We start from the raw sequence: 26,062 nt of genomic DNA, 5'->3' as shown, positions 1-26,062 counted from the left end.
CCTGTCTATCTAAAATATATCTGTTTGATCTTGAAAATACACCTAATATGACTACAAGTTCAATTGTAATATCTAACCACTAACTTTCATTTCTATATATACTAATAGTTGGTAATATTAACATTCAAGGATTAGCAAATTGCATTACATTGTTAAATGAATGTTATAAATACAATATCTCAAGCAAGATTAGAAATATGTGTATGGTATATTCTAACAATCTCAATCTCAATAGTAATAATAATTTGTATACAATATAAAACAATCCAATCCAATGTAAAGTATTTAAAACTAGTAATTGTCTTTTTCTTTTTTTTTTTTCCTTTTTTTTAAACAAGCACCTTTTGCCTAGCCCTTTTCCTAACCCTTAACAACAACTTGTTACCAACCCTCCTAAACAATGAAAACTATCTCAGACCCAATACTCATAAAAAGACCAAAAAACCACCCACCCCACACCACCACTTTGGGAATGTGGGCATCGTATTCTTAAAATTGCTTCCTGCTGAGTATGGGCAAAGTTATATTTATTCTGAAAAGAAAAATTTGGGGTTAACTGACAAATTCTAGGAAAGGCAACTATATTCTGTGTTATCCATAATGTCAAAGTTCAGGGTTTATCTCAAGTCCTTATTCAAGTAGTCTTTGAAACTGGATCATCTCAGCTAGCCATCTCAGAATTGCTCTAAGCACCTTGTAGTCCAAAGCTGATCTGTAGATGATGTTTGTCAGCTTAGTGATATTATTTTCCATGTGGAATTGTCATTGTGGGGCCCCATCTTCTTCCTGGATATTTTAGTTGATGTTAGGCCTGGCCATGATTTCCTGTAGAAAACTGAAAAGAGACTCGAACACAAAGACATGTATAGGCAGCTAATCGAAGCCTTTTCTCTAGAATTAATTAGTACTCTATATGACCATTATTATCTTAACAAAGTTTAAAATATATCTTGTAAATTTTGATAGAAAATTAATACTTTAAGAAAAATTTAAAGAATCAGAATAGAATCAAAGAATTTAGATTAGTAATAGAATAGTCCCTTAATTAATTTGGTTTTCCTCCTGTCCCATGTCAGAAGATGGCTCTTTCTTCTAGTATGATACAGGGAGTTTTCATTTTCCTTTTCACAATATGCTTGAGTTTAAAGAAGGAGAGAGCCATTCTCCAACTCCAAAATCAGCTTGAAACTTTAATTGAACTGGGACTACAAGAAGACCAAGAGTATTAATTTTTTAGAGAAGAGCAGAAACAAACATTTAGGAAGATTTGTGAAATTTTGTAGATGATATACCAATAGGCCATTTTACTCTTTTTCCTGGGATAGATGATTTGTCCTTTTTCTTTATTTGTCTCATTTGTCCAGTGTTCTTCTGCTTCCTTAGCCTTCATTCTCCTAAAAGACAAAAACAAAAACCCTTCCCCAAGACTAATTTTGGGGAGGTTCCCTTTTGGCAAGTTACATCTGATTAAATGAAAAGGCATGTATTAATGGTATAAGTGAGTTTAAACTGGATGGTCATGTTGGTTGATGAACTATCACCTCTTCTAATTAAGAGGTCTCTCTTGTTCAAATCAAACCTTTATCAGTTTGGATGGTACCCACAGCTTATCTTCTCCTGCAGAAACAAAAGCAAAACCTCGTCCCCAACGTAACACATACCCTGGTTTCCACTCTGAGGTCAGCATATCCTTGAAGTATATAGGCTGATTTAATTCTGTAGTTTTTTCTATTAACCAATGTCTCTCTGCAGCTGTTGTTCCTTTCTCATTAGCATTGAGAAAATTCAAAGTTAATAGAGCATTGTGCAGTCTATTTCTGGGGGTTTTTGTTACCCCTTTCTATTTATTTATCATGTCCTTTAGAGTTCTGTTGGATCTTTCTACAACTGCTTGGCCTGTAGGATTATGTGGTATAACTATAATATGCTTTATATTATAATAAGCAAAAAACTGTTTCATTTTAATAGAGACATATGCTGGAGCATTGTCAGTTTTAATTTGTGCAGGTATACCCATGATGGCCATAACTTCTAGCAAATGAGTGATTACAGAATCAGCTTTTTCAGAACTCAAAGCAGTTGCCCATTGAAATCCTGAATAAGTATCAATACTATGGTGTACATATTTCAATTTTCCAAATTCTGCAAAGTGAAACACATCCTATACATTCAAGCCATCTTGCACTCTGTTTCACTTGAGATAATATTCCAGTTCCTACCAGTTGAACATTTACCTCCTGAAGAGGCCAAGATGGATGCCAAAAATCTGGTGCAATTATGGTCACATGAGCACCTGTGTCTACCAGACCAGACAACAAAACACCATTTATTTTTATTGTTAATTTTGGTCTTTGTTCATTTGTAGAAGTTTGCCAAAAATTTTTCTTTATGGTTTCTCCTGAATTTTCTGTTCTCTCTGTCTCAGTTGTTCCATTACTCTGAGTAGCCTAGTTTATTCCAATAGGCATTTGGTTATTTAACTGCTCTGAGTAGGGGTCTCCTCTATGATCGCAGGAAAGGTCTGAACTGGTTTCACTGTAGGGGCCTGCCTGAGGCCCCTCTGGGAGTTTCAGGAAGACAGAGGCAAAGTATTACCTTGTCTGTCCCTTGTTGATCTACATTATTTGGTCCAGTGTCTTCCCTTACCACAGCTTCTACATACTCCAGAAGAAAGGGGCATTCTGTTGCCATTGTTCCTTGAAGAAACATTGTTTCTAGAAGTGCCCTGTTTACAGTCCCATCGGTAGAGCATGAGACTCTTAATCTCAGGGTCGTGGGTTTATGCCCCACGTTGGGCATCATTTGTAGTCCACCCCCCTGAGGTCCCACAACCCACTTATAAAATAGTCATACAGACACTTATATTATTTAAACTGCTTGGCCATTAGCTCAGGCCTACCGTTGTCTAGCTCTTACTCTTATATTTAGCCCATTTCTGTTAGTCTATCTATACTTTGCCACATGGTTTGTGGCTTACCGGTGTCTTTACATGTTGCTTCTCATGGCAGCAGCTGGTAGTATCTCCCCTCCCCCACCTTCTACCTCCCAGAATTCTCTCTTGTCCCACATATACTTCCTGCCTGGCCACTGGCCAAACAGCATTTTATTTATACAGAGCGATATCCACAGCATTCCTCTAATAATATTTTTCTGAAATTGCCTCCCCTGGAGATGAATTCCACTCATATTTGGGTAAAAATAAATTACCATAGAGTTTGTTAATGAAAAAAGCATGTAGAAAGGATGAATAAATTTAGAACACCAAATGCCTATGATTAAGAAATGCATTTAAAAAAAGAGAATGTCTTTAGTTATGTCCAAAATGCCTGAAGTTATTCATGGTGTATCAAGACAGCCCCAAAATTCTGCCCCAGTGCTTGTTATAGACAATGACTCCTGAAGATGAGGAATGAATTATCTCTACAAAATAGAGAATGTACTTAAAAGTCTTTCCATGTGATTACTGGCAACCTATTTTTGGAAGTTGCCATTTACCTCACAGAAAACTCATTCTAGAGCTTAATAGTTTTTTTTTTTTATAGCTTTCTTATATTAATTTAGAATTTTAGAGATTGGTAGTCTAGTCAAATGATCTTTTATGTATTTTATTATATACTTTAAAGTGGTTCAGTATAAAGTACTCATTCATTCACTTCTGACCACTAGATAATTCTACTATACATTTTTCTTGTGTGTTTCCTATTCATGAATTGTCAATTCTTTCTAAGCTTATATGATATGATAAAGATGTATTTTATTCATTAAATTCTTTCTACCAACCCACTAAACTTTGTATTATGTATTGATTCTAACTTTTGGCTAAAGATTCTACTATTAACTATTTTTAAAATGTCCATAATTTCATTATAAAAAATTAGATCATAAGCCAATATACTTAAAATAATACATATATATCATTATCCAAATACAAAATAAATTTTCTATTGTTATAATAATAATACCTATAATATTTATCATCATATTATCTTATTGTTTAGAAATTACTTCTTAGCCAGGTGTGGTGGTGTATGCCTTTAATCCCAGCATTCTGGAAGCAGAGGCAGGTGGATCTCTGTGAGTTCAAGTCTAGCCTAATCTACAGAGTGAGTTCCAGGACAGCAAGAGATACACAGAGAAACCCTGTGTCAAAAAAAAAGGAATTACTTCTATACCATATGTGTACCTTTTCATCTGTTTGTCTTAATTTTTCTAAAATATTCATATATATTATTTCAATATTCATATAGGATCTCACTAGTCATATTCCAAAGTTTGCTTAAACATTTACCCAACTTAACTAGGACTCTACACTCTCATTCCAAAAATATGGAAGAAATGAACTGAATATACAGTTCTCAAAACAAGTGAAATGGATAATAAACATAAGAAAAGAACCTCAACATTCTTAATCATCAAGGAAATGCAAATCAAAGCTACACAAAGTTTCTAGCTTATCTCAGTTGGAATGGCTACTTTGAAGAATATAAATATAGCCGGTGGTGGTAGCACATGCCTTTAATCCCAGCACTTAGGAGGCAGAGGCAGGTGGATCTCTGTGAGTTTGAGGTCAGCCTGGTCTACAAAATGAATTCCAGGACAGGCTCCAAAGCTGCAAAGAGAAGCCCTGTCTCAAAAAACAAACAAACAAAAAGGATATAAACAGCAACAAATGCCAGCAAGTATCTAAAGAAGACGGAATTCAGACATTGCTAATGGGAATGTAAACTGATACAGACAGAGGTCTTGGTATGGAGTTTTCTAAAAAATCTAAAACTAGAACTAACATCGAACCCAGTTATTCCATTCATGCACATACTCCTGATGTTAACATATCACAGTACTGGCACATCCTGCAGCACAATTCACAATAGGTGAGAAATGGAAACAACCTAAAGGCCCATCAACTGACAAACAGATAAAGAAAATGTAGTATACATGCAAAGAGTTTGTTAGTGTCAAGTTTTTCATTTCCCCAGTCCTTTTCTTCCCCCCAGTACCTCCACTGTGCTCCACTTCCAACCAACTCTTGAAATTATGGCCTCTTTTTCTTTGTTATTCACACACACACACACACACACACACACACACACACACAGACACAGAGAGAGAGAGAGAGAGAGAGAGAGAGAGAGAGAGAGACAGAGAGAGAGAGAGAGAGACAGAGACAGAGACAGAGACAGACAGAGAGACAGAGAGAGACAGAGAGACAGAGTCAGAGACAGACAGAGAGCTCAACATATAAATACAACCTGCTCAGTCCATTTAGTGTTACTCTAATATATATAATTTCAAAGCTGACCACTTGGTATTGGATAACCAATTAAGTGCATCATCTCTGGGGAACATCATTTTATCACCTCTCAGCATTCATTAGTTGCCTGAGGTTCATTTCTATGGGTAGGGGCCATGAGATTTCCCTATTCTATGTTAACCCTCTATTGGTGTTGTACTTCTTCAGGTCTTGTTTAAGCAGTCATATTGTAGAGGTATCATGAGTGAAACATCTCTGTTCTTTTAAGGAGACACAATCTCACATCAGATTTCCTGGTCTTTTGGCGCTAACAATCTTTCCACCATGTCTTCCATGTTCCCCCTTGATCGATAGGTGCAGGAGTTATATTGTAGGTGAATCAATTATATCAAATACAATAACTTGTTCTCTGTATTTTAACCAGTTGTTTTATGTAATGGTTTCCTTCTGTTGCAAAGAAAAATTTCTTTGATGAGGGGTAAGAGCTGCACTTACCTGGGGTATAAGGATAAGTATTTAGAATACAATCAGAAATTATTCTGGTTTTGGTGGTAGTCTCTCTTCTAAGATCCATTAATTACTTCACTAGTACTGGATTGTTGGCTGGTTTTCCAGTGCCAAGCATAATTTCTTTCCAGTTGAGTGGGCCTTAAGTCCAATTAGAGAACTATTGGTTATTACCAATATGTAAGTGCCACTACTGCATCTTGAGGGATACCATGACATGCTGGTTGTCATTGTGGTTCATGTGTTATTGAATCCCTCCCTTGGAAGCTTGCATAGCATCTTCCAATACTATGAAAGCTAGTCCTAAGAGATGAGGCTTTCAAGCCAAATCCACCTTGGGTCCTCTGAATCTTGTGTCTGAAATGTGTGGTATTTTCAGAATTAAGGACTTGCCTGTAAGCTCTGTAGGGTAACGAAGGACAAGAGGAATAGCCTGTGTTGTTTGGGGAGTCTCTTGGACTCCCATGACCTACAATTTGAAAGTTTTTTATGTCTGGCATTGGGAATTTTGTTAAATAGTCTTGAGAGGAGAGTTGTCAGTCCACATGAGATTTAAACTGCATCTGTTTAATGTATATGCATAAAATTATATATATGCAATTTTAGGTAGACAAATATCAATATGATTCCTTATGACTTCTTCATACATCCTTAGTGTTATTTTACCCTCCCTCTTTTCCTGTATTGACCTCCTGTCCCTATCACCAGTGAAAGCCTCCTCCATTTTACTCATCTCAATTCAAATAGTGTACATTCTGCTGTTACTCTCTCGTGCTCCCCCTAGCCATGGTCCTCTTACTACTTCATGCTTTCTGCACTTTCCTCAGGTTATATATTCACATCTGAGTTTTATTCACTCATAAGACATCTTCTTATTAAAGGAAATAAGCCAGACTCAAGAAGGCAAATATCACATTTTGAATTTAGATTAAAATGTATACGTAGGACATGAAAGAAGGGGAGGGGAAGAGAGGGGACATGACATGGGAGGGGAGAAGTAGATCAGAAGTGGGGAGAAAGTAAACAAGGGAGGGTAATAGGGTGGAAATATTTACCAAAGTATAATATGTATGTATGAAAGTCATAATGAAAAATTATTTATAGTTAAGGAATAATGAAAATTAGTTTCTACACAAAACAATGACATTTTGTTAAATTTTAAGTTTATGGAACTTTTATGAAGTCTTATTTTGTACTTGATTTTTAAAAAAATTCAGCAGTGGAGCAACATCCTAATTTTCTTTCTATGTGTGCTGTAATATCCCTTACTGGATGCAAGTCTATGGAGGACTTTTCCAAAGTTTTTAACTTTAAATTATCTTAGCGTCAGTGGTATGGATTCACCTGTGGTAGTAGAGGAGAGAGCAATGCTGTCTATCCAGGTTCATCTTAATAGCACATAATTCCACACATCTAAATTTCACTCTTTGTAGTATTGTCATTTTGTGTGCACTGAGTTTCTGGCTCTATCTTCTTTTGGTTTACTTGTAATGTTACTATCACTCAATAAATGCTAGTCAAGGCATACCTTCTCTGTTTCCATCCTAATGGCTTTGTGTTAGCCTCCTGCTCTTTTCTTTAGTTCTTCAATTACCAGCCACTGATTTACATGAGTGCCATCCTATGTACATGCAGAGCATATCAACACCTTGTTAGAACTTGTCAGTATAAGCTTTATTGACTGTCAGCTACATCTTCCATTACCACCACTCACCTCCATCTAAGTGAGGCTATTCATCCTGAGAGTGGTGTCTAAAGCTAAGGCTCTCAGATTTTCTCCTGTGCCTGATATTGTTTGAACCTGAAATGTCCCCTACAGGTTCTTGTGTTTAATCTTGTTCTCTAGCTGTGGGAGGCCATGGAATCTTTAGAAAGAGAGGTTCATATGGAGCCAAGTAACTATTTGTGAGGCCTCCAGTTCAGGCCTATTTTCTACTTCTTCATGCACTGAGTCCATTGCCATGAATTAAGATGCTCCACCATATATTCTATACTAAGATGGTTTGAAACATTCTGAAACCATAAACCAAAATGGATCTCTCCTGACTTGGACAATTTCTGTTATGTATTTTTGGTCATGGTGACAAAAAGTACTAACATTGCAGCTGAAAATAGAGGCTCAGATTCCAGTGCAAACACTATTGCACTATTAGTATCTAAGGAAAGACCTTGGTCAGGCCATGCCACTCTAAACTTTTATTGTATCATTAGTAAAAGGAGATTCTGATTCTACAGTTCTTAACTATTTATTGATTTGTATTTTGTGAATTTTAGCTCTTCAGCACTTTGAAGACCAATATATTGAAAGTGGGTGAACAACTTCATCTGTAAAAAAAAAATCTGTCCTTCTGCTTTTTCAACTCAGTAATCATTGCTCTAAGGAACAAATTATTCTTCAAGGTCCAGAAGTTGGTAACAGAGAACATTTACAGTTCTTGAATGTGCCTGGCTTATGTTCATGTTTACTAAAGGACATTTGTGCTTTGTGAAACTTTTAATAATCAGCAACTTTCTAATATTTTTTTTAATGAATTCCCATTGGGATCATTGGACAAAGGGTCCTTTTCTGCTTTTTGGAAAATCCCTATACAAGACCAAGAAACATTGGTGCTTTCTGCAGGATGGTTAAGGAGTATTATACTCAATCCTGGCATTTCTTTAGCAACTGGCAAACATCCATGGTTTCAGCTAAGTTAATTGAATAATGAAATAATAAACAAAATAGCATTTGTTTTATTTTGTTTCTTTCTTTTCTTTCTTTTTCCAGACATGGGCTCACTATATGCTACAGGCTGACCTAGAACTCTCTATAGAACTCAGGCTGGCATCAGATTTGCAATATTTTTACCTCAGATTCCCAAGTGCTACAATTGTAGGCATGTGCCACTCTGTCTAGTTTTTCTTTTATTTTTAATGCTTCCAACTTCTTTTTCAGATTATATTTTTAGGACGTCTTACAAGTTATGTAATAAAATATTAAGACATACTAAAACTATAACCTCATTGAATATTTCATTAATTCATTTGTCCAACATGATTTTATATGTATATGTAAATATATGTGTATATCTATATCATATATATGTGTGAGTACATACACATCTGTGCTTATGTGTGTGTGTGTGTGTGTGTGTGTGTGTGTGTAGGTCATACAACAAACTTGATAGTTGTTTCTCAGGGACTACTTGCCTTGTTTTTGTTTGATTTTATGACAAGGTCTTTCATTGGCCTAGCTCTCATTGATTTGGCTAAACTGACTGGCCCATAAACCCCATAGACCCACAGTACTGGAATTATTAACTTTTTCACTTGGGTTCTTATGATCAAACTGAGGCTCTTATGCTTCTATGATAACACTGTTACCAACTTCACCATCTCCCAGCCCCATAGCATCATTCTTTAATGGCTTGGTATTATAGATGTGGAGTATAATTTTAAAAACAATGTGAATGATTTCCAACCATGGCTGGCATCCCAATTAGCTTTGAGCATCTCAAAGATACACGTTCCTCTACTTGCACCTAGCATATTCCCAGGTCTTTGCCCAATAAACTCTTGTGTCACCACACAGCAAACTTTTGTGCCTAAGAGGTTCCCAGTCTGCACCTAATATGTCCTGTACCTGAACTCAGTCTGAATAACTCAGAAGCCCCAGGGAAATTTGTGTTTCTAATTATCTTCTAAATAATTATTTTTATGTAGACAGATTGGCACTAGTATCTGAAATCTTCTAGGGAGCTTATGCAAGATATTCTACTTTTCCATTCATCCACATCTTTGTGACTAGTTCTCTCTGGTCTTGAAATTCCTTAAGTCATTTGCTCTTTACTTGTTTTGGCATAAAGGCAAAATTTGCTCTAATTTTCCTTTTTCTCCTTATTAATTTTCTTTCCTGCCCCATTTTGTGTTCATTTTACACTAGTCTCTTCCTCTCCTTCTGTATTGCCCTCTGTTCCTCCTATCTATCCCTGCCTTGTTTTACCTAACCTTCCCCTTTCTAACAATTTGTATCCTTCTATTCCACTCCCTAGTGATCCTCTTCTCTCTCCCTTTCTTTTTCTCTTTCTTCCTTTCCTTATTGGTGCTGGGGACCAAACTAGGTCCTCTTGTGTGCTAAGAACACTTGTGCTCACCCACCTTTTCTTTCCAATTAGTAGCCTTACTAAGAACTGCCATTTGGAACTATAGAGTAAGTGGAGCTTTTCATCGCATATTTGACACAGATATACTGTCCCATTCTATAAATCAACTGTTTTACTTCTTAAATGAATTATGTCATGGATAAAACTATGGTAGTATAAAACCATTTTGTTCATGGTCCTAAAATGTAGTAGACAAAGCTAATCTAAACATTCTACAGTGCGTTCAATAAAGAAAAAGGTGTGATTATCACTTCAGAACAATGTACTTTTATAGTAGATGTGTCCTGAATAACAGGAGTAAATTAGACAATTTTATAACATTACTGACTCATGTAGAGATAGTCATTGTAAAGTTTTTCTTTATATACTTCTCTTAAGCTATGTTAGTTGGCATTTTGAGCTCAAGCCTTTTAACATTTGAAAGTGAAAGTTTAACAAATTATCCATATTTGTAATTATATTTATAATATTTATTCAAGTGTGTTTTGCCCTAAAAATTTTCCAAGGTCAATATTACTTTGTAATATCATTTTCCAACCTGCTTTGGCTATTTGACCTTACTTAATGTTCATCACAAATTCCATATAATTGCCACAAAAATTCTTCCAAGTTTCTGAGAAGACAAAGTTGGTTCTATATTTGGACTATTAGTTGTTGAGAATAGTTATTTGCATGAATTAAAGTGATGCCGGTTATACATAACTATACACAATTATAGTACACAACTATAATCCCCAAATCAGGAAAGTTGAGGCAGGAGGGTTGAGTTTGATTCTAGCCTACACTGTGTAGTGAGACCTTGTCTCAAAAATATAAAAAAATAAAAAACAAATACATAAAACAAAGAAAGCCAACTAAACAACAAGGAATACAATGCAACCAGTTTAACTTAGGCACAAACCCATAAATCATACATGTATTTCAAAATGAATTTTAGTTACATTATATTTCTAAATGTGTGAACTTTAAAGGGGTTAATTTTATTCCACCAGGAGTTAGTCTTAGTGTACTATTTTAAACAAGCACTCTCTGGTTGACATGACTTACATAATTAAATTCACTTCCTTCCTTCTCCCATGGGCTTCACTTTAAACTCTCAGAAGAGTTCCCATAGGAAATAGGAAACAAGGTCCATTGCACTTGCTTTTCAATTCTTCTTCTTTCTGGTGCCTTCCTAGGTGAGCAAGTGTGACAACAGCAAATTTGAAATTTAGTTTTAATTCTGTATTTTTTGGTTGAAAAATAAGCTAATGTCATTAATTGCATTATTACATTAATCACATCATTTAATCACATAATTTTAAATAACACTAGATGTACTATTTGTATGTTGTCTCATATCGAAGCTAGGGCTTTATGCAACCTAACTAAGGGCTTTACAACTGGGCTTTGTCCCAGCCATGGGCCATGTATTACTTCAAGAAATAGATACTGCAGTAAAAAAATTTAAAACCCTGTAGAAATACAAATTTCATCAGTCACTCAAATTTGTATTTTCTTTATTCTTTTTGCAATGCTAATAATTTTCACCATCTTCAACCTAGGTTTTTACAGTAGCTTAGCAAATTATCTTTTTTCATTTTCAAAACTCATATATGAGGAGAATATAAGAAAATAAGAAAACACTGAAATTAATATCACAAGTAATTATACATTTTATAGTAGTCTAGCATGTAATTATTATAATGTTTTAATAAAATTATTATTTATATTACTCTTATAAATCACAAAGTATGTATTTTCAAAAGGATTTATAGTTAAAATTCTCAAAACTCATAAAGTAGCTCCATAAAATATAAATTTAGGCTTCAGTTCATTAGGCTTGTCGTCTGGTCACTCCAAGATTTCAAGCAGGCTCCTTTGAAGTATCCTACAGAAGTTTGTGTTGAGGAATTCAGAAGACAGAGGCAAGTCAACTGAGAAATGTTTACTTCTTTCTTGGAGCAATTGTTGCCATTATTGACTGATTTTCAGACTTTCTTGGGAAAATACTTTTCAGTTTAATATACTAATTTCCATGCTCTATCTGAGAGCCACTGAATCAGGTGAGCTGTGGGCAGAGATGTCATACAAAGTCTCTAGAAGATTCTGGTGATCGTCAAGGTTGTAAAGCACAGTGTTAAGAAACCTTAAACTGTCAAATGAAATTTAAATGTTATTGAGAAGAAGTATATAATCCTAAATATAAGGTTTTATTTATTATTGCTAGTAGTTGAAAACATGTAAATAATATCAGTGAAAATATATTCAGAGACTGAAAATGTAAATTTATCTTTTCTCATTTATTTAAAAAACAATGAACAGGGGTTGGGGATTTAGCTGAGTGGATTTAGCAAGTGCAAGGCCCTGAGTTCAGTCCTCAGCTCTGGTTAAAAAAAAAAAAAAGCAATGTACACTTCAATGTCACAGTTAAATATTATAATTGGTATTAATATTGATGGAGATTAAGTTTTCACATGGATTCAAGAAAGTACTACTAGCAAACTACTTTCTTGATGACCCTCTAACCCTGCCTGTGGTATAATTTTGTACCACTTCTAAAATCATTAAATGAGGTGTTCTGCTCTCTCTACAGTCTCCTCTAAATCTTGCATATGCATTCAAAGGTAAACCCATTTAATTCCTGTTTGACTTATATGGCAATGTATGCCCCTCTCTTCCCCATTATTCACATCTACCATTCTACTTTTCAGTAACCAGTTTAGAAATTATAAACCACAAGTTCAAGAAGATTCATCACCCCAGTAGAAGGTCCTTTCCCTCTATTGACTTACCACCAGTGTTTTGAAAACCCCAAATCAGGGTTCAACTGTGTTTTCTACTTTCTTTGTTCTGCAGTACTACCATTGAAAGTCATATGGCAAAGGTGATGTGGTAGGGCAATTCTTTAATTCCAAGCATTCATGGACTTAGGGAGTTGGAGCAGAAGGACCTTGTGATTCTTAAGTTCCAGATGAGCTGGGCTACATTGCAAGATCTTGTTACTAAAATAAACCAAATTAAATGAAACAAAATAAAGGCAAAAAAAAATACAAGGAAATTTTAAAAAAAAAAGAAAGTCACAAAATGGGTTCTATCTGTGGGTAAATTCAAGGCAACACGTATCAAACAGGTCTACAACATGATGGCAACTATACAGTTGTTTTCCTATGTTAATTTGTTTTCTTGAATATTATTTTGTACTTAACTCCTTACTCTTTCAATACTTTCATGTCTCTAAGCTTCATTGAGAATCCTCAGAGATATAGTCTCCCAACTTCCTGCTATGAATCATAGGAATCTCCTGACTTTACCTTACCCTTTCTCCTCCCTAGTTTTCTTTTTAAAAATGATCCTGTTGCCAGGTGGTGGTGGCTCACATCTTTAATACCACCACTCAGTAAGCAGAAGCAGGTGGATTTCTGTGAATTTGAGGTCAGTCTGGTCTACAAAGCAAGTTCCGGGACAGCCAGAACTGTTACACTTAGAAACCCTGTCTCAAAAAAAACAAAAACAAAAACAAAAACAAAAACAAAAACAAAAACAAAAACAAAAACAAAAAAAACAAACCACCTCCCCCTCAAAACAATCTGAGGCCTATCTCATGAGGCCTCAGAAACTATTCCCAGGCTCTTTCAAAAACATTTTACTCTTGCTGTCTGAATATGGTTTAAAATGTAGGATCATTTCCATGACATTTGATAGGGCTAAAAAGCAGTTTGTCCTCCTCCAGATAAGCGCTCTGGCTTGCAGAGGAATTTCTGGGTGGAGACATGGCCTCAGGAACCACCTGCATGGAGGTAAAGATCGGAATAATTTGTGAAACAGGCTTGGATGATACAGAAATTTTAGAAGGAAGAACTGAGAGGTATGTGGATACTCCATTTAGCAAGCCATCTGATGCCTTAATTTTGGGGAAGATAAAAAACTTTGATTATATGCTTCTTGCAAGACATGGGAGACAACATACCATCATGCCTTCAAAAGTCAACTACCAGGAAAACATCTGGGCTTTGAAGGAAGAGGGTTGTACATATTTCATAGTGACCACAGCTTGTGGGTCCTTGAGAGAGGAAATCCAGCCTGGTGACATGGTCATCATCAATCAGTTCATTGACAAGACATTCCCTAAGGCCTCAGACCTTCTACGTTGGAAGTCACTGCAGCTCCAGAGGAGTGTGCTATATCCCAATGGCTGAACCATTTTGCCCCCAAACAAGAGAGGTCCTCACAGAAACAGCTAAGAAGCTTGGACTTTGATGCCATTTAAAGGGGACAATAGTCACAATTGAGGGGCCTCGTTTCAGCTCTCTAGCAGAAAGCTTTTTCTTCCATACTTGCAGTGTGGATGTAATCAATATGATTATAGTTCCAGAGGTGATGCTTGCTAAGGGAGATGGAATTCGCCGTGTAAGCATTGCCGTGGCAATGTTATTGTTGGAAGAAGCATGAAGAATTGGTGTCATTGGATGGAGTTTTAATGACCATGAAAGAAAATGCCAACAAAGCCACACGTTTATTCCTTACTACCAAATAGGGTCAATGCAATGGTCAGAAATGCTCTGTAACCTGAAGAACATGGCCCAGTGTTCTATTTTACCACCAAGACATTAAAACAGCATGGCTGCCAGAAGGAGACTTACTACTTCTAGTCTTTGGGGGATTTTGCTTAAACAAAAACAAGGAAGTTTTGCAGCCTTCATGCTTTCATCTGGGAAGAAGAGCATAGAAAGAGACAATGCACTCTGCAAAATACCCACTCTTCCAGAACACAGAAGAAAAGCAACAGCCTGCAGAAATGTAAGGGAACAAAGCTCAAAACCTTATCAATCGTTTCTCCTATTAAACTGACAACAGTGAAGCCTGATGAGAACACTCATTTCCCTGCACTGCTGACAATTGAAATGGGATTGTATAGTTGTAAATTGGCACCATCTTTCTGGAGGGCAGTTTGGTAAAATGCATCTGAAGCTTAAAAGTATTTAATGCACTTTGGTACACTGGGAATTTCTCTTTAAAAAGTTATGAGAGATTCATTCAAAGAATCACATGTAATGGCTGTGACCTGTCATCACAAAATATTCAAAACAACCTGAATATCAAAAAATTAGATGGATGTATCATGTTTCTGTTATGATTAAGCTATAAAGCAATCAAGTGGTAATTATGTTTTTTCATAAAGAAATGGTCACTTTGGGGGGTGTGAATGGAAAAAATGGTCACTTTGTACTATGAAATGAGGAAAAAAGGTATAAGCATTTATGATTATGGTTTTTTGTTTTAAATGATGTGTAAATGTACAAAAATGATAAGACAGGAAATACATAATCCTATAACTGCATTTATGAAGAGATGCTGAATAATTCTTATTTTTTCTTTTGATTGATTTTAGTTTCATGTCTGTTTTGCTAGGTATTAAGATAGCTACACCAGATTGCTTCTTAAGTTCATTTTATTGGAAAGTCTTTTCCCAGCCATTTACTCTAAGGTGGTGTCTGTCTTTGAAGTTGAGGTGTGTTTCTTGTATGCAGCAGAAGGATAGATCCTGATTTCATATTCATTCTGTTAGTCTGTGTCTTTTTATAAGTGAATCGAGTCCATTGGAATATTAATGGCCAATGGCTGTTAATTCCTGTTATCTTTTGGTGGTAGTGTGTGTGTGTGTATTTCTCTTCTTTGGGATTTACTGCTGTGGGGTTATCTATTGCCTGTATTTTCGTGGATGTATCTGACTTCCTTAGGTTGGAGCTTTCCTTTTAGTGCTTTCTGTAGGGCTGGATTTGTGGATAGGTATTGTTTAAATCTGCTTTTGTCTTGGAATGTCTTGTTTACTTCATCTATGGTGACTGAAAGTTTTGCTGGGTATAGTAGTCTGGGCTGGCATCCATGGTCTCTAGTGTCTGCATTACATCTGTCCAGGAACTTCTGGTTTTCAGAGCCTGCATTGAGAAGTCGGTGTTATTCTGAAGGGTCTGCCTTTATAAGTCACTTAGTGTTTTGCCTTTGCTGCTCTTAATATTCTTTCTTCATTCTGTATGTTTCATAGTTCAATTATATTGTGGTGAGGGGACTTTTGGGGGGTTCTAGTCTATTTGGTGTTCTATAAGCTTCTTGTATCTTTATAGGTATTTCCTTCTTTAAGTTGAGAAAGTTTTCTTCCATGATTTTGTTGAATACATTTTCTGTGCCTTTGAGTTGGTATTCTTCTCCTTCTTCTATCCCTATTAGGCCTTTTCATGGGTGTCCCAGATTTCCTGGACATTTTGTGTTATGACTTTTTGGATTCAGTGTTTTATTTGACTGACAAATCTATTTCCTCAATTGTATCCTCTATGCCAGAGATTCTTTCTTCCATCTCCTGTATTCTGTTGGTTATGCTTGCATCTGTAGTTTCTGTTCATTTATTCAGATTTTCTATTTCCAACATTCCCTAGTTTAGTGTCTTCTTCATTGTTTCTGTTTCAATTTTCAGGTCTTGAACTGTTTCCATCACCTGTTTAATTGCCTTTCCATGATTTTCTTGGATTTCTTTAAGGGATTTATTGATTTCTTCCAAATTTTTGTTTGTCTTTTCCTCAATTTCTTTAAGGGAATTTTTCATTTTCTCTTTAAAGGCCTCTATCATCTTCCCAAAGTTATTTTTAAGGTTGATTTCTTCTGCTTCTTCTACATTGTGACATTTAGGTCTTGCTGTTGTAGAACTGCTAGGTTCTGTGATGCTGTATTGCTCTTTATGTTGTTATATGTATTTTTGCACTGGTGTCTACCCATCTCCTCCTTCAATAAGTGCAAGAGGTGTGCCTGTGTCTGAGCAAGCTGCTCTTTGTCCAATTTGTGTTTGCTGTGTCTGTGTCTCAGGGGCCCACTCTGGGTCCAATCTTAGCTCTTGATCCAATCAGAGCTGATGGATTCTGTGTCTCAGGAAGCCACTCTTGGTCCAATGAGAGCTGACAGATTCTGTGTTTCAGGAAGCTACTGGGGTTACAGGGGGATGGGTAGGTTTGGGGTAGGGTGTGAGTCTTATAGATTTCAGGGTCTGATGGGGAATTTTGATGGGGGAGCCTGCCTGCAGGAGTCTTCCCTGCTGGCCAGCAACTAGGGCAGTGATGAGTGGGGGTTCCAGGGGTCTAGACATTGTTGATGTATTTATTGCCTGTATATAATGTATATAGTTATTGTACTTATTATATATAGTTTTTCTTATATTAGTTATAACTTTATTTTATTTTAGACAAAAAAGGGAAAATGTGGTGATATTTTATTTGTGCACCACAATAAAGCTTATCTGAGGATCAGAGGAAAAAGCCAGCCACTGTATTAAACATAGAGGTCAGGCAATGGTAGCACATGCCCTTAATCCTTGCATTCAGGAGGCAGAGATTTATCTGGATCTCTGTGAGTTCAGGGCCACACTGGGAACAGTGCCAGGCATGGGGGTACATGCCTTTAATACCAGCACTAGTTAACCACAGAGTTCTGGAGGTCTGTACAGACAGACAGTAAGTGATAGAGCTAGGTGGAAAGAGAAAAGTGATGTAGCTGGGTGGAGAGAGGAAGTAAGATGGTAGAGCAAAGAAAGGCATATAGGCGTGGATATACAGGAAGTAGCTCTCTCTTTGGCTGAGGATTTCCTAGTGGTAAGAATGAGGCTGGCTTCTTTCTGCTTCTCTGATCTCTCAGTTTTTACCCCAATATCTGGCTCCAGGGTTTTTTTTTTTTTTTTATTAATAAGACCATTTAGCAATTCGTCTTACAAAACATGAAGAAATTGAGCTGGTTCCCAGATAGAAGCTTCACTCTTAATGACTAGTGTTCATGGGACTGGATGGTATTTTTCACTGTACTGGAGGTGAAAAACAATCATCAGCATCACCAAGATATAAACCCTGTGACCTACAACAGCAATATGCCTACAAGATACATCAGTGCAATAGTTGCACAAATGTTATGGGAGTAACCAACCACATTTTGATTGAGTGAGGGGAAAGAATATGATCAAAATACATTGCATGTAAAAATTTTTGGAGGTGGTCAAGGTCACAAAAACATTTAGAGAGTTAATTTAGTCCTAAGTAGAAATGGTGTACTGTTAGATCTTCCAGGTCAATGCAGGCTTCTTTCAATAGTTTTTATGAACAGGTAACAAAAAAATATTTTCTGCATCAACAACCATGTAGCTGGAAGGAGGAGCTATATTGACTGACTCTATCAAAAAGTTACATTTTAATAAAATTAATTATAAACATTCTTAGTTATAGTTTCTACTGGTGCAGTAAAATTTAATGACTGAAGCAACTTTGGGAGGAAAGGGTTAATTTCATTTCATAGTACCTAGTCCATTATCCAGGGAATTCAGGGCAGGAACTCAAGGCAGGAGCCTATAGGCAGAACTAATGCAAAGGCCATGGAGAAGTGCTGATTATTGACTTGCTTTCCATCCCTTGCTGTCTTAGTGTTATTATTGCTATGATGAAACACCATGACCAAAAGTAACTAGTGTTGGGGGTTGGTTATTTGATTCACACTTCCACACTGTAGTCCATCACTGAAGGAGGTCAGGACAGGAACTCAAACAGGGCCAGAACCTAGAGACAGGAGCCAATGCAGAGGCCATGCAGGAGTACTATTTATTGGCTTGCTCATCATGACTTGCTCATCCTGCTTTCTTTTTTTTTTTAATGTTTATTATGTGTACAGTATTCTGCCTGCATGATAGAAGAGGGCACCAAATCTCATTATAGATGGTCATGAGCCACCATATGGTTGCTGGGAATTGAACTCAGGACCTCTGGAAGAACAGTCAGTGCTTTTAACCTCTGAGCTATCTCTCCAGCCCACCTCATCCTGCTTTCTTATAGAACCCAGAACCACCAGCCCAGGGATGGCACCACCCACAATGAGCTGGGCCCTCCCAATCAATTACTAATTAAGAAAATGTACTATGGTCTTACCTACAGCCCAGTCTTTTTTTTTTTTTTTCCAGCTTATTTGTGTATTTAAAAAAAAAACAACTTTTATTTAGTTTACATCCTGGCCACAGTTTCCCCTACATCTCACCTCCCCTCTACCCCTCACCCCCCAAATCTGCTCCTCCTCTGCTTCTGTTCAGAAAGGGGCAGGGCTCCTATTGGTATCAACAAAGCATGGCATATCAGTTGGGGTAGGATTTAGCTCCTTCTCTTGTATTAAGTCTGGGCAAGACAACCCAGTATGAGGAATAGGTCCCCAAAAGCCAGTCAAAGCATGAGGGACAGCCCCTGCTTTCACTAAGTTGTCCCACAAGTAGACCAAGCCACACAACTGTCACATATATGTAAAGGGCCTAAGTTGGTCCCATGCCAGATCCCTGGTTGTTGGTTGAGACTCTGTGAGCTCCAATTACACTAGGTTAGTTGTTTCTGTGGGTTGTCTTGTGATGTCCTTGACCCCTCTGGCTCATAAAATCTTTCCTCTCTCTCTTCAGCAGGAATCCCAGAGCTCTGCCTAATGTTTGGCTGTGGGTCTCTGCATCTATTTCCAAGTGTTATTGAATGAAGGCTCTCTGATGACAATTGAGGCAGTCATCTATCTATGAGTATATTAGAATATCATTAGGCATCATTACATTGACTTTTTTTCCCCTCTAATTGTATGTGGTTCTATCCTAGATCCTGGGCCATCCAGTCTCTGGGTCCTGGCATTCCAGGCAGTGTCAAGGATGGGCTCACTCTTGTGGCAGGGTCTGAGGCTAGACCAGTCCTTGGTTGGCCACTCCTACAATCTCTACACCACTCTTACCCCACCACACTCCCTATGGCATATCCCATAAGCAGGACAGACTGTAGGTCATAGGTTCTGTGGCTGCGTTAGTGTCCCAATCCATCCATGGGAAGGCTGGCTTGGTCACAGGAGATAGCCAGTTCAGGCTACATATCCACTATTGCTAGGAGTCTTAGCTGGAGTCATCCTTGTAGATTTCATGGAGTTTCCCTTGTAGTTTCATGTCAGTTTTTACCTGACCCCAAAATGCGCTCCCTTTCCAATCATCTCTTTCAGTACTCTCCCTCTCCATCCACCTCCCAACCTGTTCCTTCATGTTCCCATCCTTACCCACCCCCAGTTCAGCCACAAGATCTCTTCTATTTCCCCTTCCCAGGGCAATCCACGCATCCTAATTTGCCCCCACCCCTTGTTACCTAGCCTCTCTGAGTTTGTGGATTGTAGCATGGCCATCCTTCACTTTACAGTATAGCCCAGTCTTATGGAGGCATTTTTTAATTGATGTTTCCTCCTCTCAGATGACTTTAACTCTTGTCAAGTTGACATAAAACTATCCAGCACACTTGCTCAGTCTGTTATTCTTATACATCCAAGGACCACATGTTGAAGAGTAGCACTGCTCACATTGGGATTTTCCTCTCACATCAATCACTAATTAAGAAATTGCACCACATTCTTACTTACAGGCCAATCTGGTGGGATCATCTTTTCTTAACTGAGGTTCTCTGTCCTCAAATGACTCTAGCCCATGTCAAATTAATAGAAATACTAGCCAGCATACAGGTCAATATCATTTTCATTGCCATTTTTCTTCTGCATTAGTGAAATGAGCAAATGTTATAGAAATCATGAACTTTGAATCCGTTGGGTCTTGATATTTTTGCTAATCTTAACAGTTTTTCCAAGAATCAGTGTTGTCATTGGTTTATTATTTTGGTAAGTAAAGGAAATTCAAAAGGGTTCTTTTCACTTTGCCTGTACTGTCAAGAAAATACACTTACTAGAACAAAAACATCAGTGCATTTAAGAACAGCCAGCCAAGATATTGATTAATAAACCACTATTAAGATACTACAAGTTGTTCAGTATTTATACTCCGAATTTGCATTTCAGAATTGGAAAAAAGGCAATGACATCTGTTGCAGTCCCACATATCCCATTTTAATATGGCTCTGGGTCAAAACTCCAGTATCAGTCACAAAGAAAATCTTATTTTGCCAAAACAGAGGGTATCTCTGGGTGGTCATTCTGCTCAGTTGTCCATAAGCTGCAACCACATCCAGAAGTCTCATTCTTGGCTGTTCCCACTTGGAATCCAATCCTCTCCACTCAATTTGCAGAGGCCTTTTTAATTGTAAAATTTACCATTATCACTTTTTCTTCCAAAGAAAATCAACACCAAAACATTTAAATGTTTCTGGAACTACTCTTTCCAATGTATTTCTTCAGTTTTCAAGGCTTATTCTTTTGGATCCCATTTATTCTAATTAACATGTCCTAATTTAAAAATATTTCACTGGAAATTTAGAGTGATACTTCTTCCTTTCTGTATTTCAAAGATACTTCTGTACTGTCTCCTTGCCTCACAGTAAATCTGCTGTCACTCATACTGTTCTTCCTCTGTATGTAAATGTTTATTGCTTATTTATAATTTGTCTCTCCTTTTAATTAGGTCTCCTTTGGTGTTTTATGACATGGTCTATCTGTATAGTTCAGGCATGACTTCCAATGAGAACCTTCTGTCACAACCTCTTACATACTGGCATTACACTGTGATGTGAACCATCACACTGTGGTAGGATTTCCTCTATTTCATTAGTTTTGAGCAATTTGACTACAATGTAACATCAAGTAGTTGTTTTAGGTCTCTTGTACCTATAGTTAATTAAGATTTTTAAAATATGTTGATTATTGTTAAAATTTTGAAGTCCTTATTTCTTCAGAAAGCTTTTCTGTTCTCTTACTTCTTGCCTTAGTTTTGAAGACTTCAGTTATATTCATGTCAGCATTTAGTAGATTTAAATTGATTGACTAACATCCTGGGAATGGATTATATTTCTCATTTTTTGCATGGTTGTTAATTTTTGAAATTCATCTTAATGTCCATTACCTAGGGTTAAAAATTCAAATTCCATAAGATTTTGGATTACCAATTGGTAAACTGAATTATAAGATCTTAGTTTATGTTACATCAGTTTAATTTTTGGTCTTAGTTGTATACTTAAAGGTAGATTAGTCATTGTAAAGGTTGTTAATCCTTTGAGTTTACTTAAAATAGTAAGTTTTATATAGGACCCATGACTCAAAAACATTTAAAAAGCCTTATGAAATGAAAACTTTAATAAAGTATATTAGTTAGTTAACAGTACATACAATATATTTAACCACATACCTTGAAATTCATTGTCCTATCAAGCAGTTTTCTTCTCACACTTATGTTTTTGCAAGTTGACTCTAGATTGCTCTTCCTAGGATAGGTTCAGATGGGTAACTGTCTTTGGAGTCAGGCTTCAGATTATAGATTGGTTAAAAGTCTGCTCTTTATAATTTATTTGGGATACTAGGCTCAGAGTCAATAGTTACTCATGGTGTGCTTTATACATGCAGACTTCCAAAGTGAAGAGAGCAAACCGAGCTACACAAGCACCTTTATGTTTGTTTATTGTGTTGAATGTCTAAAGCTTGATCAAAGCCATGCTATTCTGGATGGCAAATATCCAGCACATACTAACTGTAGGTAAATTTTTGTATCCTCCACTGAGTTTGACCTTAGCCAAGTATATTAGAGCTTAAAGACCTGTGCTGTTTTCAGCTTTTTTCTCTCTGCTTTGTTTTCCATTTAAGATGTAAGGTTTCAACATCATGCTCCAGCTGTCATGCCTGCTGCTTTCTGCCATGCTTCCCTGCTATGACTGACTCCTATCCCTCCAGAATTGTTTGGAAAAAAAAAACTGCCCCCTTAGGCTCATATATTTGAATGCTTAGTCATCAGGGAGTGGCACTATTTGAAAGAATTAAAAGGATTAGGAGGTGTGTCCTTGTTGGAGTAGTTATGGCCTTGTTGGGGGAAGTGTGTCTCTGGGGATGGTCTTTGAGGTTTTGAAAACCCATGCCAGGCCCATTTCAGATTAGAATTTGGCTCTCAGCTACTGCTCCAATGCCATGCATGCCACCATGTTTCCTGCCAGTATGATAATGTACTTAACCTTTGAAGCTATAAGCAAGCCCCCTTTAAATGCTTTTTCTTTTCAAGATTTGACTTGGACAGGGTCTCTTTACAGAAATAGAACAGTGACTAAGACAAACAGTAAGCCCAAGTAAACTCTTCTATAAATTGCCGTGGTCATGATATTGTATTACAATAACAGAAAAAAATACAGAACTTTCCCAACAATTGCCACTTCAATACTTTTGATTTTTTAAGTATTTCCCATAAAAACACAGCAGAAAATCCAAAATGTTGTTTAAAATTTGATCAAATTGATGTTGTATTGGAGGGCAGTTCCTGCAACTACAATCCTAACGAACCCATGGGGAGAAGAAACATACTTTAAGCTCATAAGAATATAAGCTAGCTTGAAATTTTTATACTAGAGTTATTAAATAAATCTGATCAATTCTGTATTCTATTTATTTTGTTCTGCTGTGATAAAAATCTAAGCTTAGATCTATTTGCAGCCTTCTACATGTTGACATCCAGTTATGCCAGCACCATTTGTTGAAGATGCTTTCTTTTTTCCATTGTACAGTTTTGGCTTCTTTGTCAAAAATTATATGTTCATAGGTGTGCAGATTAATGTCAGGGTCTTCAATTCTATTCCATTGGTCCACATGTTGGTTTTTATGCTAGTACCAAGCTATTTTTATTACTGTAACTCTATAGTAGAGCTTGAGGTCAGGGATTGTGATGCCTCCAGAGGTTGTTTTATTGTACGGGATTCTTTTGTCTATCCTGAGTTTTTTGTTTTTCCATATGAAGTTGAGTATTATTCTTTCCAGATCTGTGAAGAATTGTGTTGGTAATTTGATGGGGATTGTATTGAATCTGTAGATTGCTTTTGGTAAGATTGCCATTTTTACTATGTTAATCCTGCCTATCCATGAGCATGGGAGATCTTTCCATTTTCTGACATCTTCTTCAATTTCTTTTTTCAGGGACTTAAAGTTCTTGTCATATAGGTCCTTCACATGCTTAGTTAGAGTAACCCCAAGGTATTTTATATCATTTGTGGCTATTGTAAAGGGTGATGCATCTCTGATTTCCTTCTCAGCCTGTTTGTCTATTGTATATAGGAAGGCTAATTTTTTTTTTTTTTTAGTTGATCTTGTATCCTGCTATGTTGCTGAAGGTATTTATAAGCTGTATTAGTTACCTGGTTAAATTTTGGGAGTCACTCATGTATACTATCATGTCATCTGCAAATAGGGAAAGCTTGACTTCTTCCTTTCCAATTTATATCCCCTTAATCTCCTTATGTTGTCTTCTTGCTCTGGCTAGAACTTCAAGTACTACATTGAATAAGTATGGGGAGAGCGGACAGCCTTGCCTTGTTCCTGATTTTAGTGGAATCGCTTTGAGTTTCTCTCCATTTACTTTGATGTTGGCTGTTGGCTTTCTGTAAATTGCCTTTATTATGTTTAGGTATGTTCCCTGTATTCCTAACTGCTCCAAGACCTTTATCATGAAGGGGTATTGGATTTTGTCAAATGCCTTTTCTGCATCTAGTGAGGTTGTGTGAGAAATATCATGCAATGACTGAGGGAATTGGATGCAAACATCCACAGCCAGGCCCCAGGTGGAGCTCCAGGAGTCCAGTTGGTGAGAAAGGGGAGGGATGGTATGAGTGAGAATTGTTGAGACCAAGATTGGAAAAAACACAGAGACAAATAGCCAAACTAATGGAAATACATGAACTACGAACCAATAGCTGAGGAGCCCCGGACTGGATCAGGCCCTCTGGATAAGTGAGACAGTTGATTAGCTTGAACTTTTTGGGAGGCACCCAGGCAGTGGGACCCAGACCTGTCCTTAGTGCATGAGCTGGCTGTTTGGAACCTGGGCCTTATGCAGGGACACTTTGCTCAGCCTGGGAGGAGTGGACTGGACCTGCCTGGAATGAATCTACCAGGTTGATCTGAATCCCCAGGGGAGTCTTTGCCCTGGAGGAGATGGGAATGGGGGTTGGGCTGGGGGGGGAGGCAGGAGGGGAGGAGGACAGGGGAATCCATGGCTGATACGTAAAATTAAATTAAATCATAAAATAAAATTTAAAAAAATCTAAGCTTGGCATCATGGCAGAAGTACTGTGGCTCCCATTGATTGTGACTCTAGAAAAGCACTCTCCAAATTAGGAATTGAAAAAATAGGGACAGAAACATTTTGAATTAACTTCATTAGAAAAGGAAAAGAAACAACTAAACCAAACCAAACCAAACCAACCAACCAAACAAAACAAAACAAAACAAAACAAAACAAAAACAAAAAACCTCTCTTTTTTCCTAAGCTGATAGTCTCCATCCCTGCATCTGTCTCTGGGTTTTTTTGGTTTAGCAGTAATTCTTAGGGATCTTTGGCATTCGGAGAAAAAATTATGTCTTTCAGTAACTGGGAGTACTATAATCCTGTAGGTTGCCAAGTAATTTAACTATGAGCTTGCAGTAGACTTTCTAGGCCTCAGAACCTCTATACTTTGACTATACACTAATACTGAATTAATCATGTCTTGGTGTCCTCAGGCAGCACCAGACAGTTGGTGACAATTATACATAGTCAAATCTTGTTTCCAGTGTGCCCAGCGGGTAATGAATGACATCATCCATCTCTGAGGGACTGAGATCTGGCACCTTTACTCAAAGGGAGAGGAGGAAATTAGTATCATTCCCTCTTTGGCTCAAGTCCACAAGGACAGTACCATGGCAACAGACACAAGAGGAGCTTTTGTAGTCCAGTTGTATTTAAATTTAAGAATATGAATTTAAATAGCTGCAGTTTGCCACATACTTTCATATAATGGAAAGGGCAGAGGTCCCATGGTAAACCCCAAATAGTGGATTAAAAGTGAATAATCATAAAAATGCAAGCATGATCTGTGTTGGTCAGAGTACTTAGAACTAGTAAACAGAGCATCAAGCATTTTAGAACTCTATTAAATGGAAGCTAAAACTCTTTACCTCACTATCTAAGAGAAGATAACTCCGAAATACTGAAAGTCAAATAGCTTACAGGTTGTATTAGCTTGAAGTTAGATAGAATAATGCCTGTGTTTATAGAAAAGATATACACGTTAAATACTATCTCAGGGACTGGTGAGATAGATCAGAATATAAAGTCACTTTATAAACAAATCTGATGACCAAAGAGTTTGATCCTGGAATACACACAATGGAAGAAAAGAACTAATTCCACATACACTTCACACACACA

The 26,062-nt window shown here is 37.0% G+C and overlaps 1 protein-coding gene and 1 pseudogene across 1 annotated transcript in view; one reads left to right on the top strand and one right to left on the bottom strand.

Annotated features, from left to right (window-relative positions):
- Positions 1-26,062, bottom strand: part of Cr2 (complement C3d receptor 2) — a 210,951-nt gene that overhangs the window by 86,538 nt on the left and 98,351 nt on the right. The gene's annotated exons all lie outside the window — the stretch shown is intronic.
- On the top strand, positions 13,653-14,493 carry LOC118592813 (annotated as a pseudogene).

Source organism: Onychomys torridus, chromosome 11 (genome assembly GCF_903995425.1).
Source record: "Onychomys torridus chromosome 11, mOncTor1.1, whole genome shotgun sequence".
NCBI classification, from domain to species: domain Eukaryota; kingdom Metazoa; phylum Chordata; class Mammalia; order Rodentia; family Cricetidae; genus Onychomys; species Onychomys torridus.
Note: the sequence above shows the minus strand (reverse complement) of the source record. Positions and strands in the feature narration are given on the sequence as shown.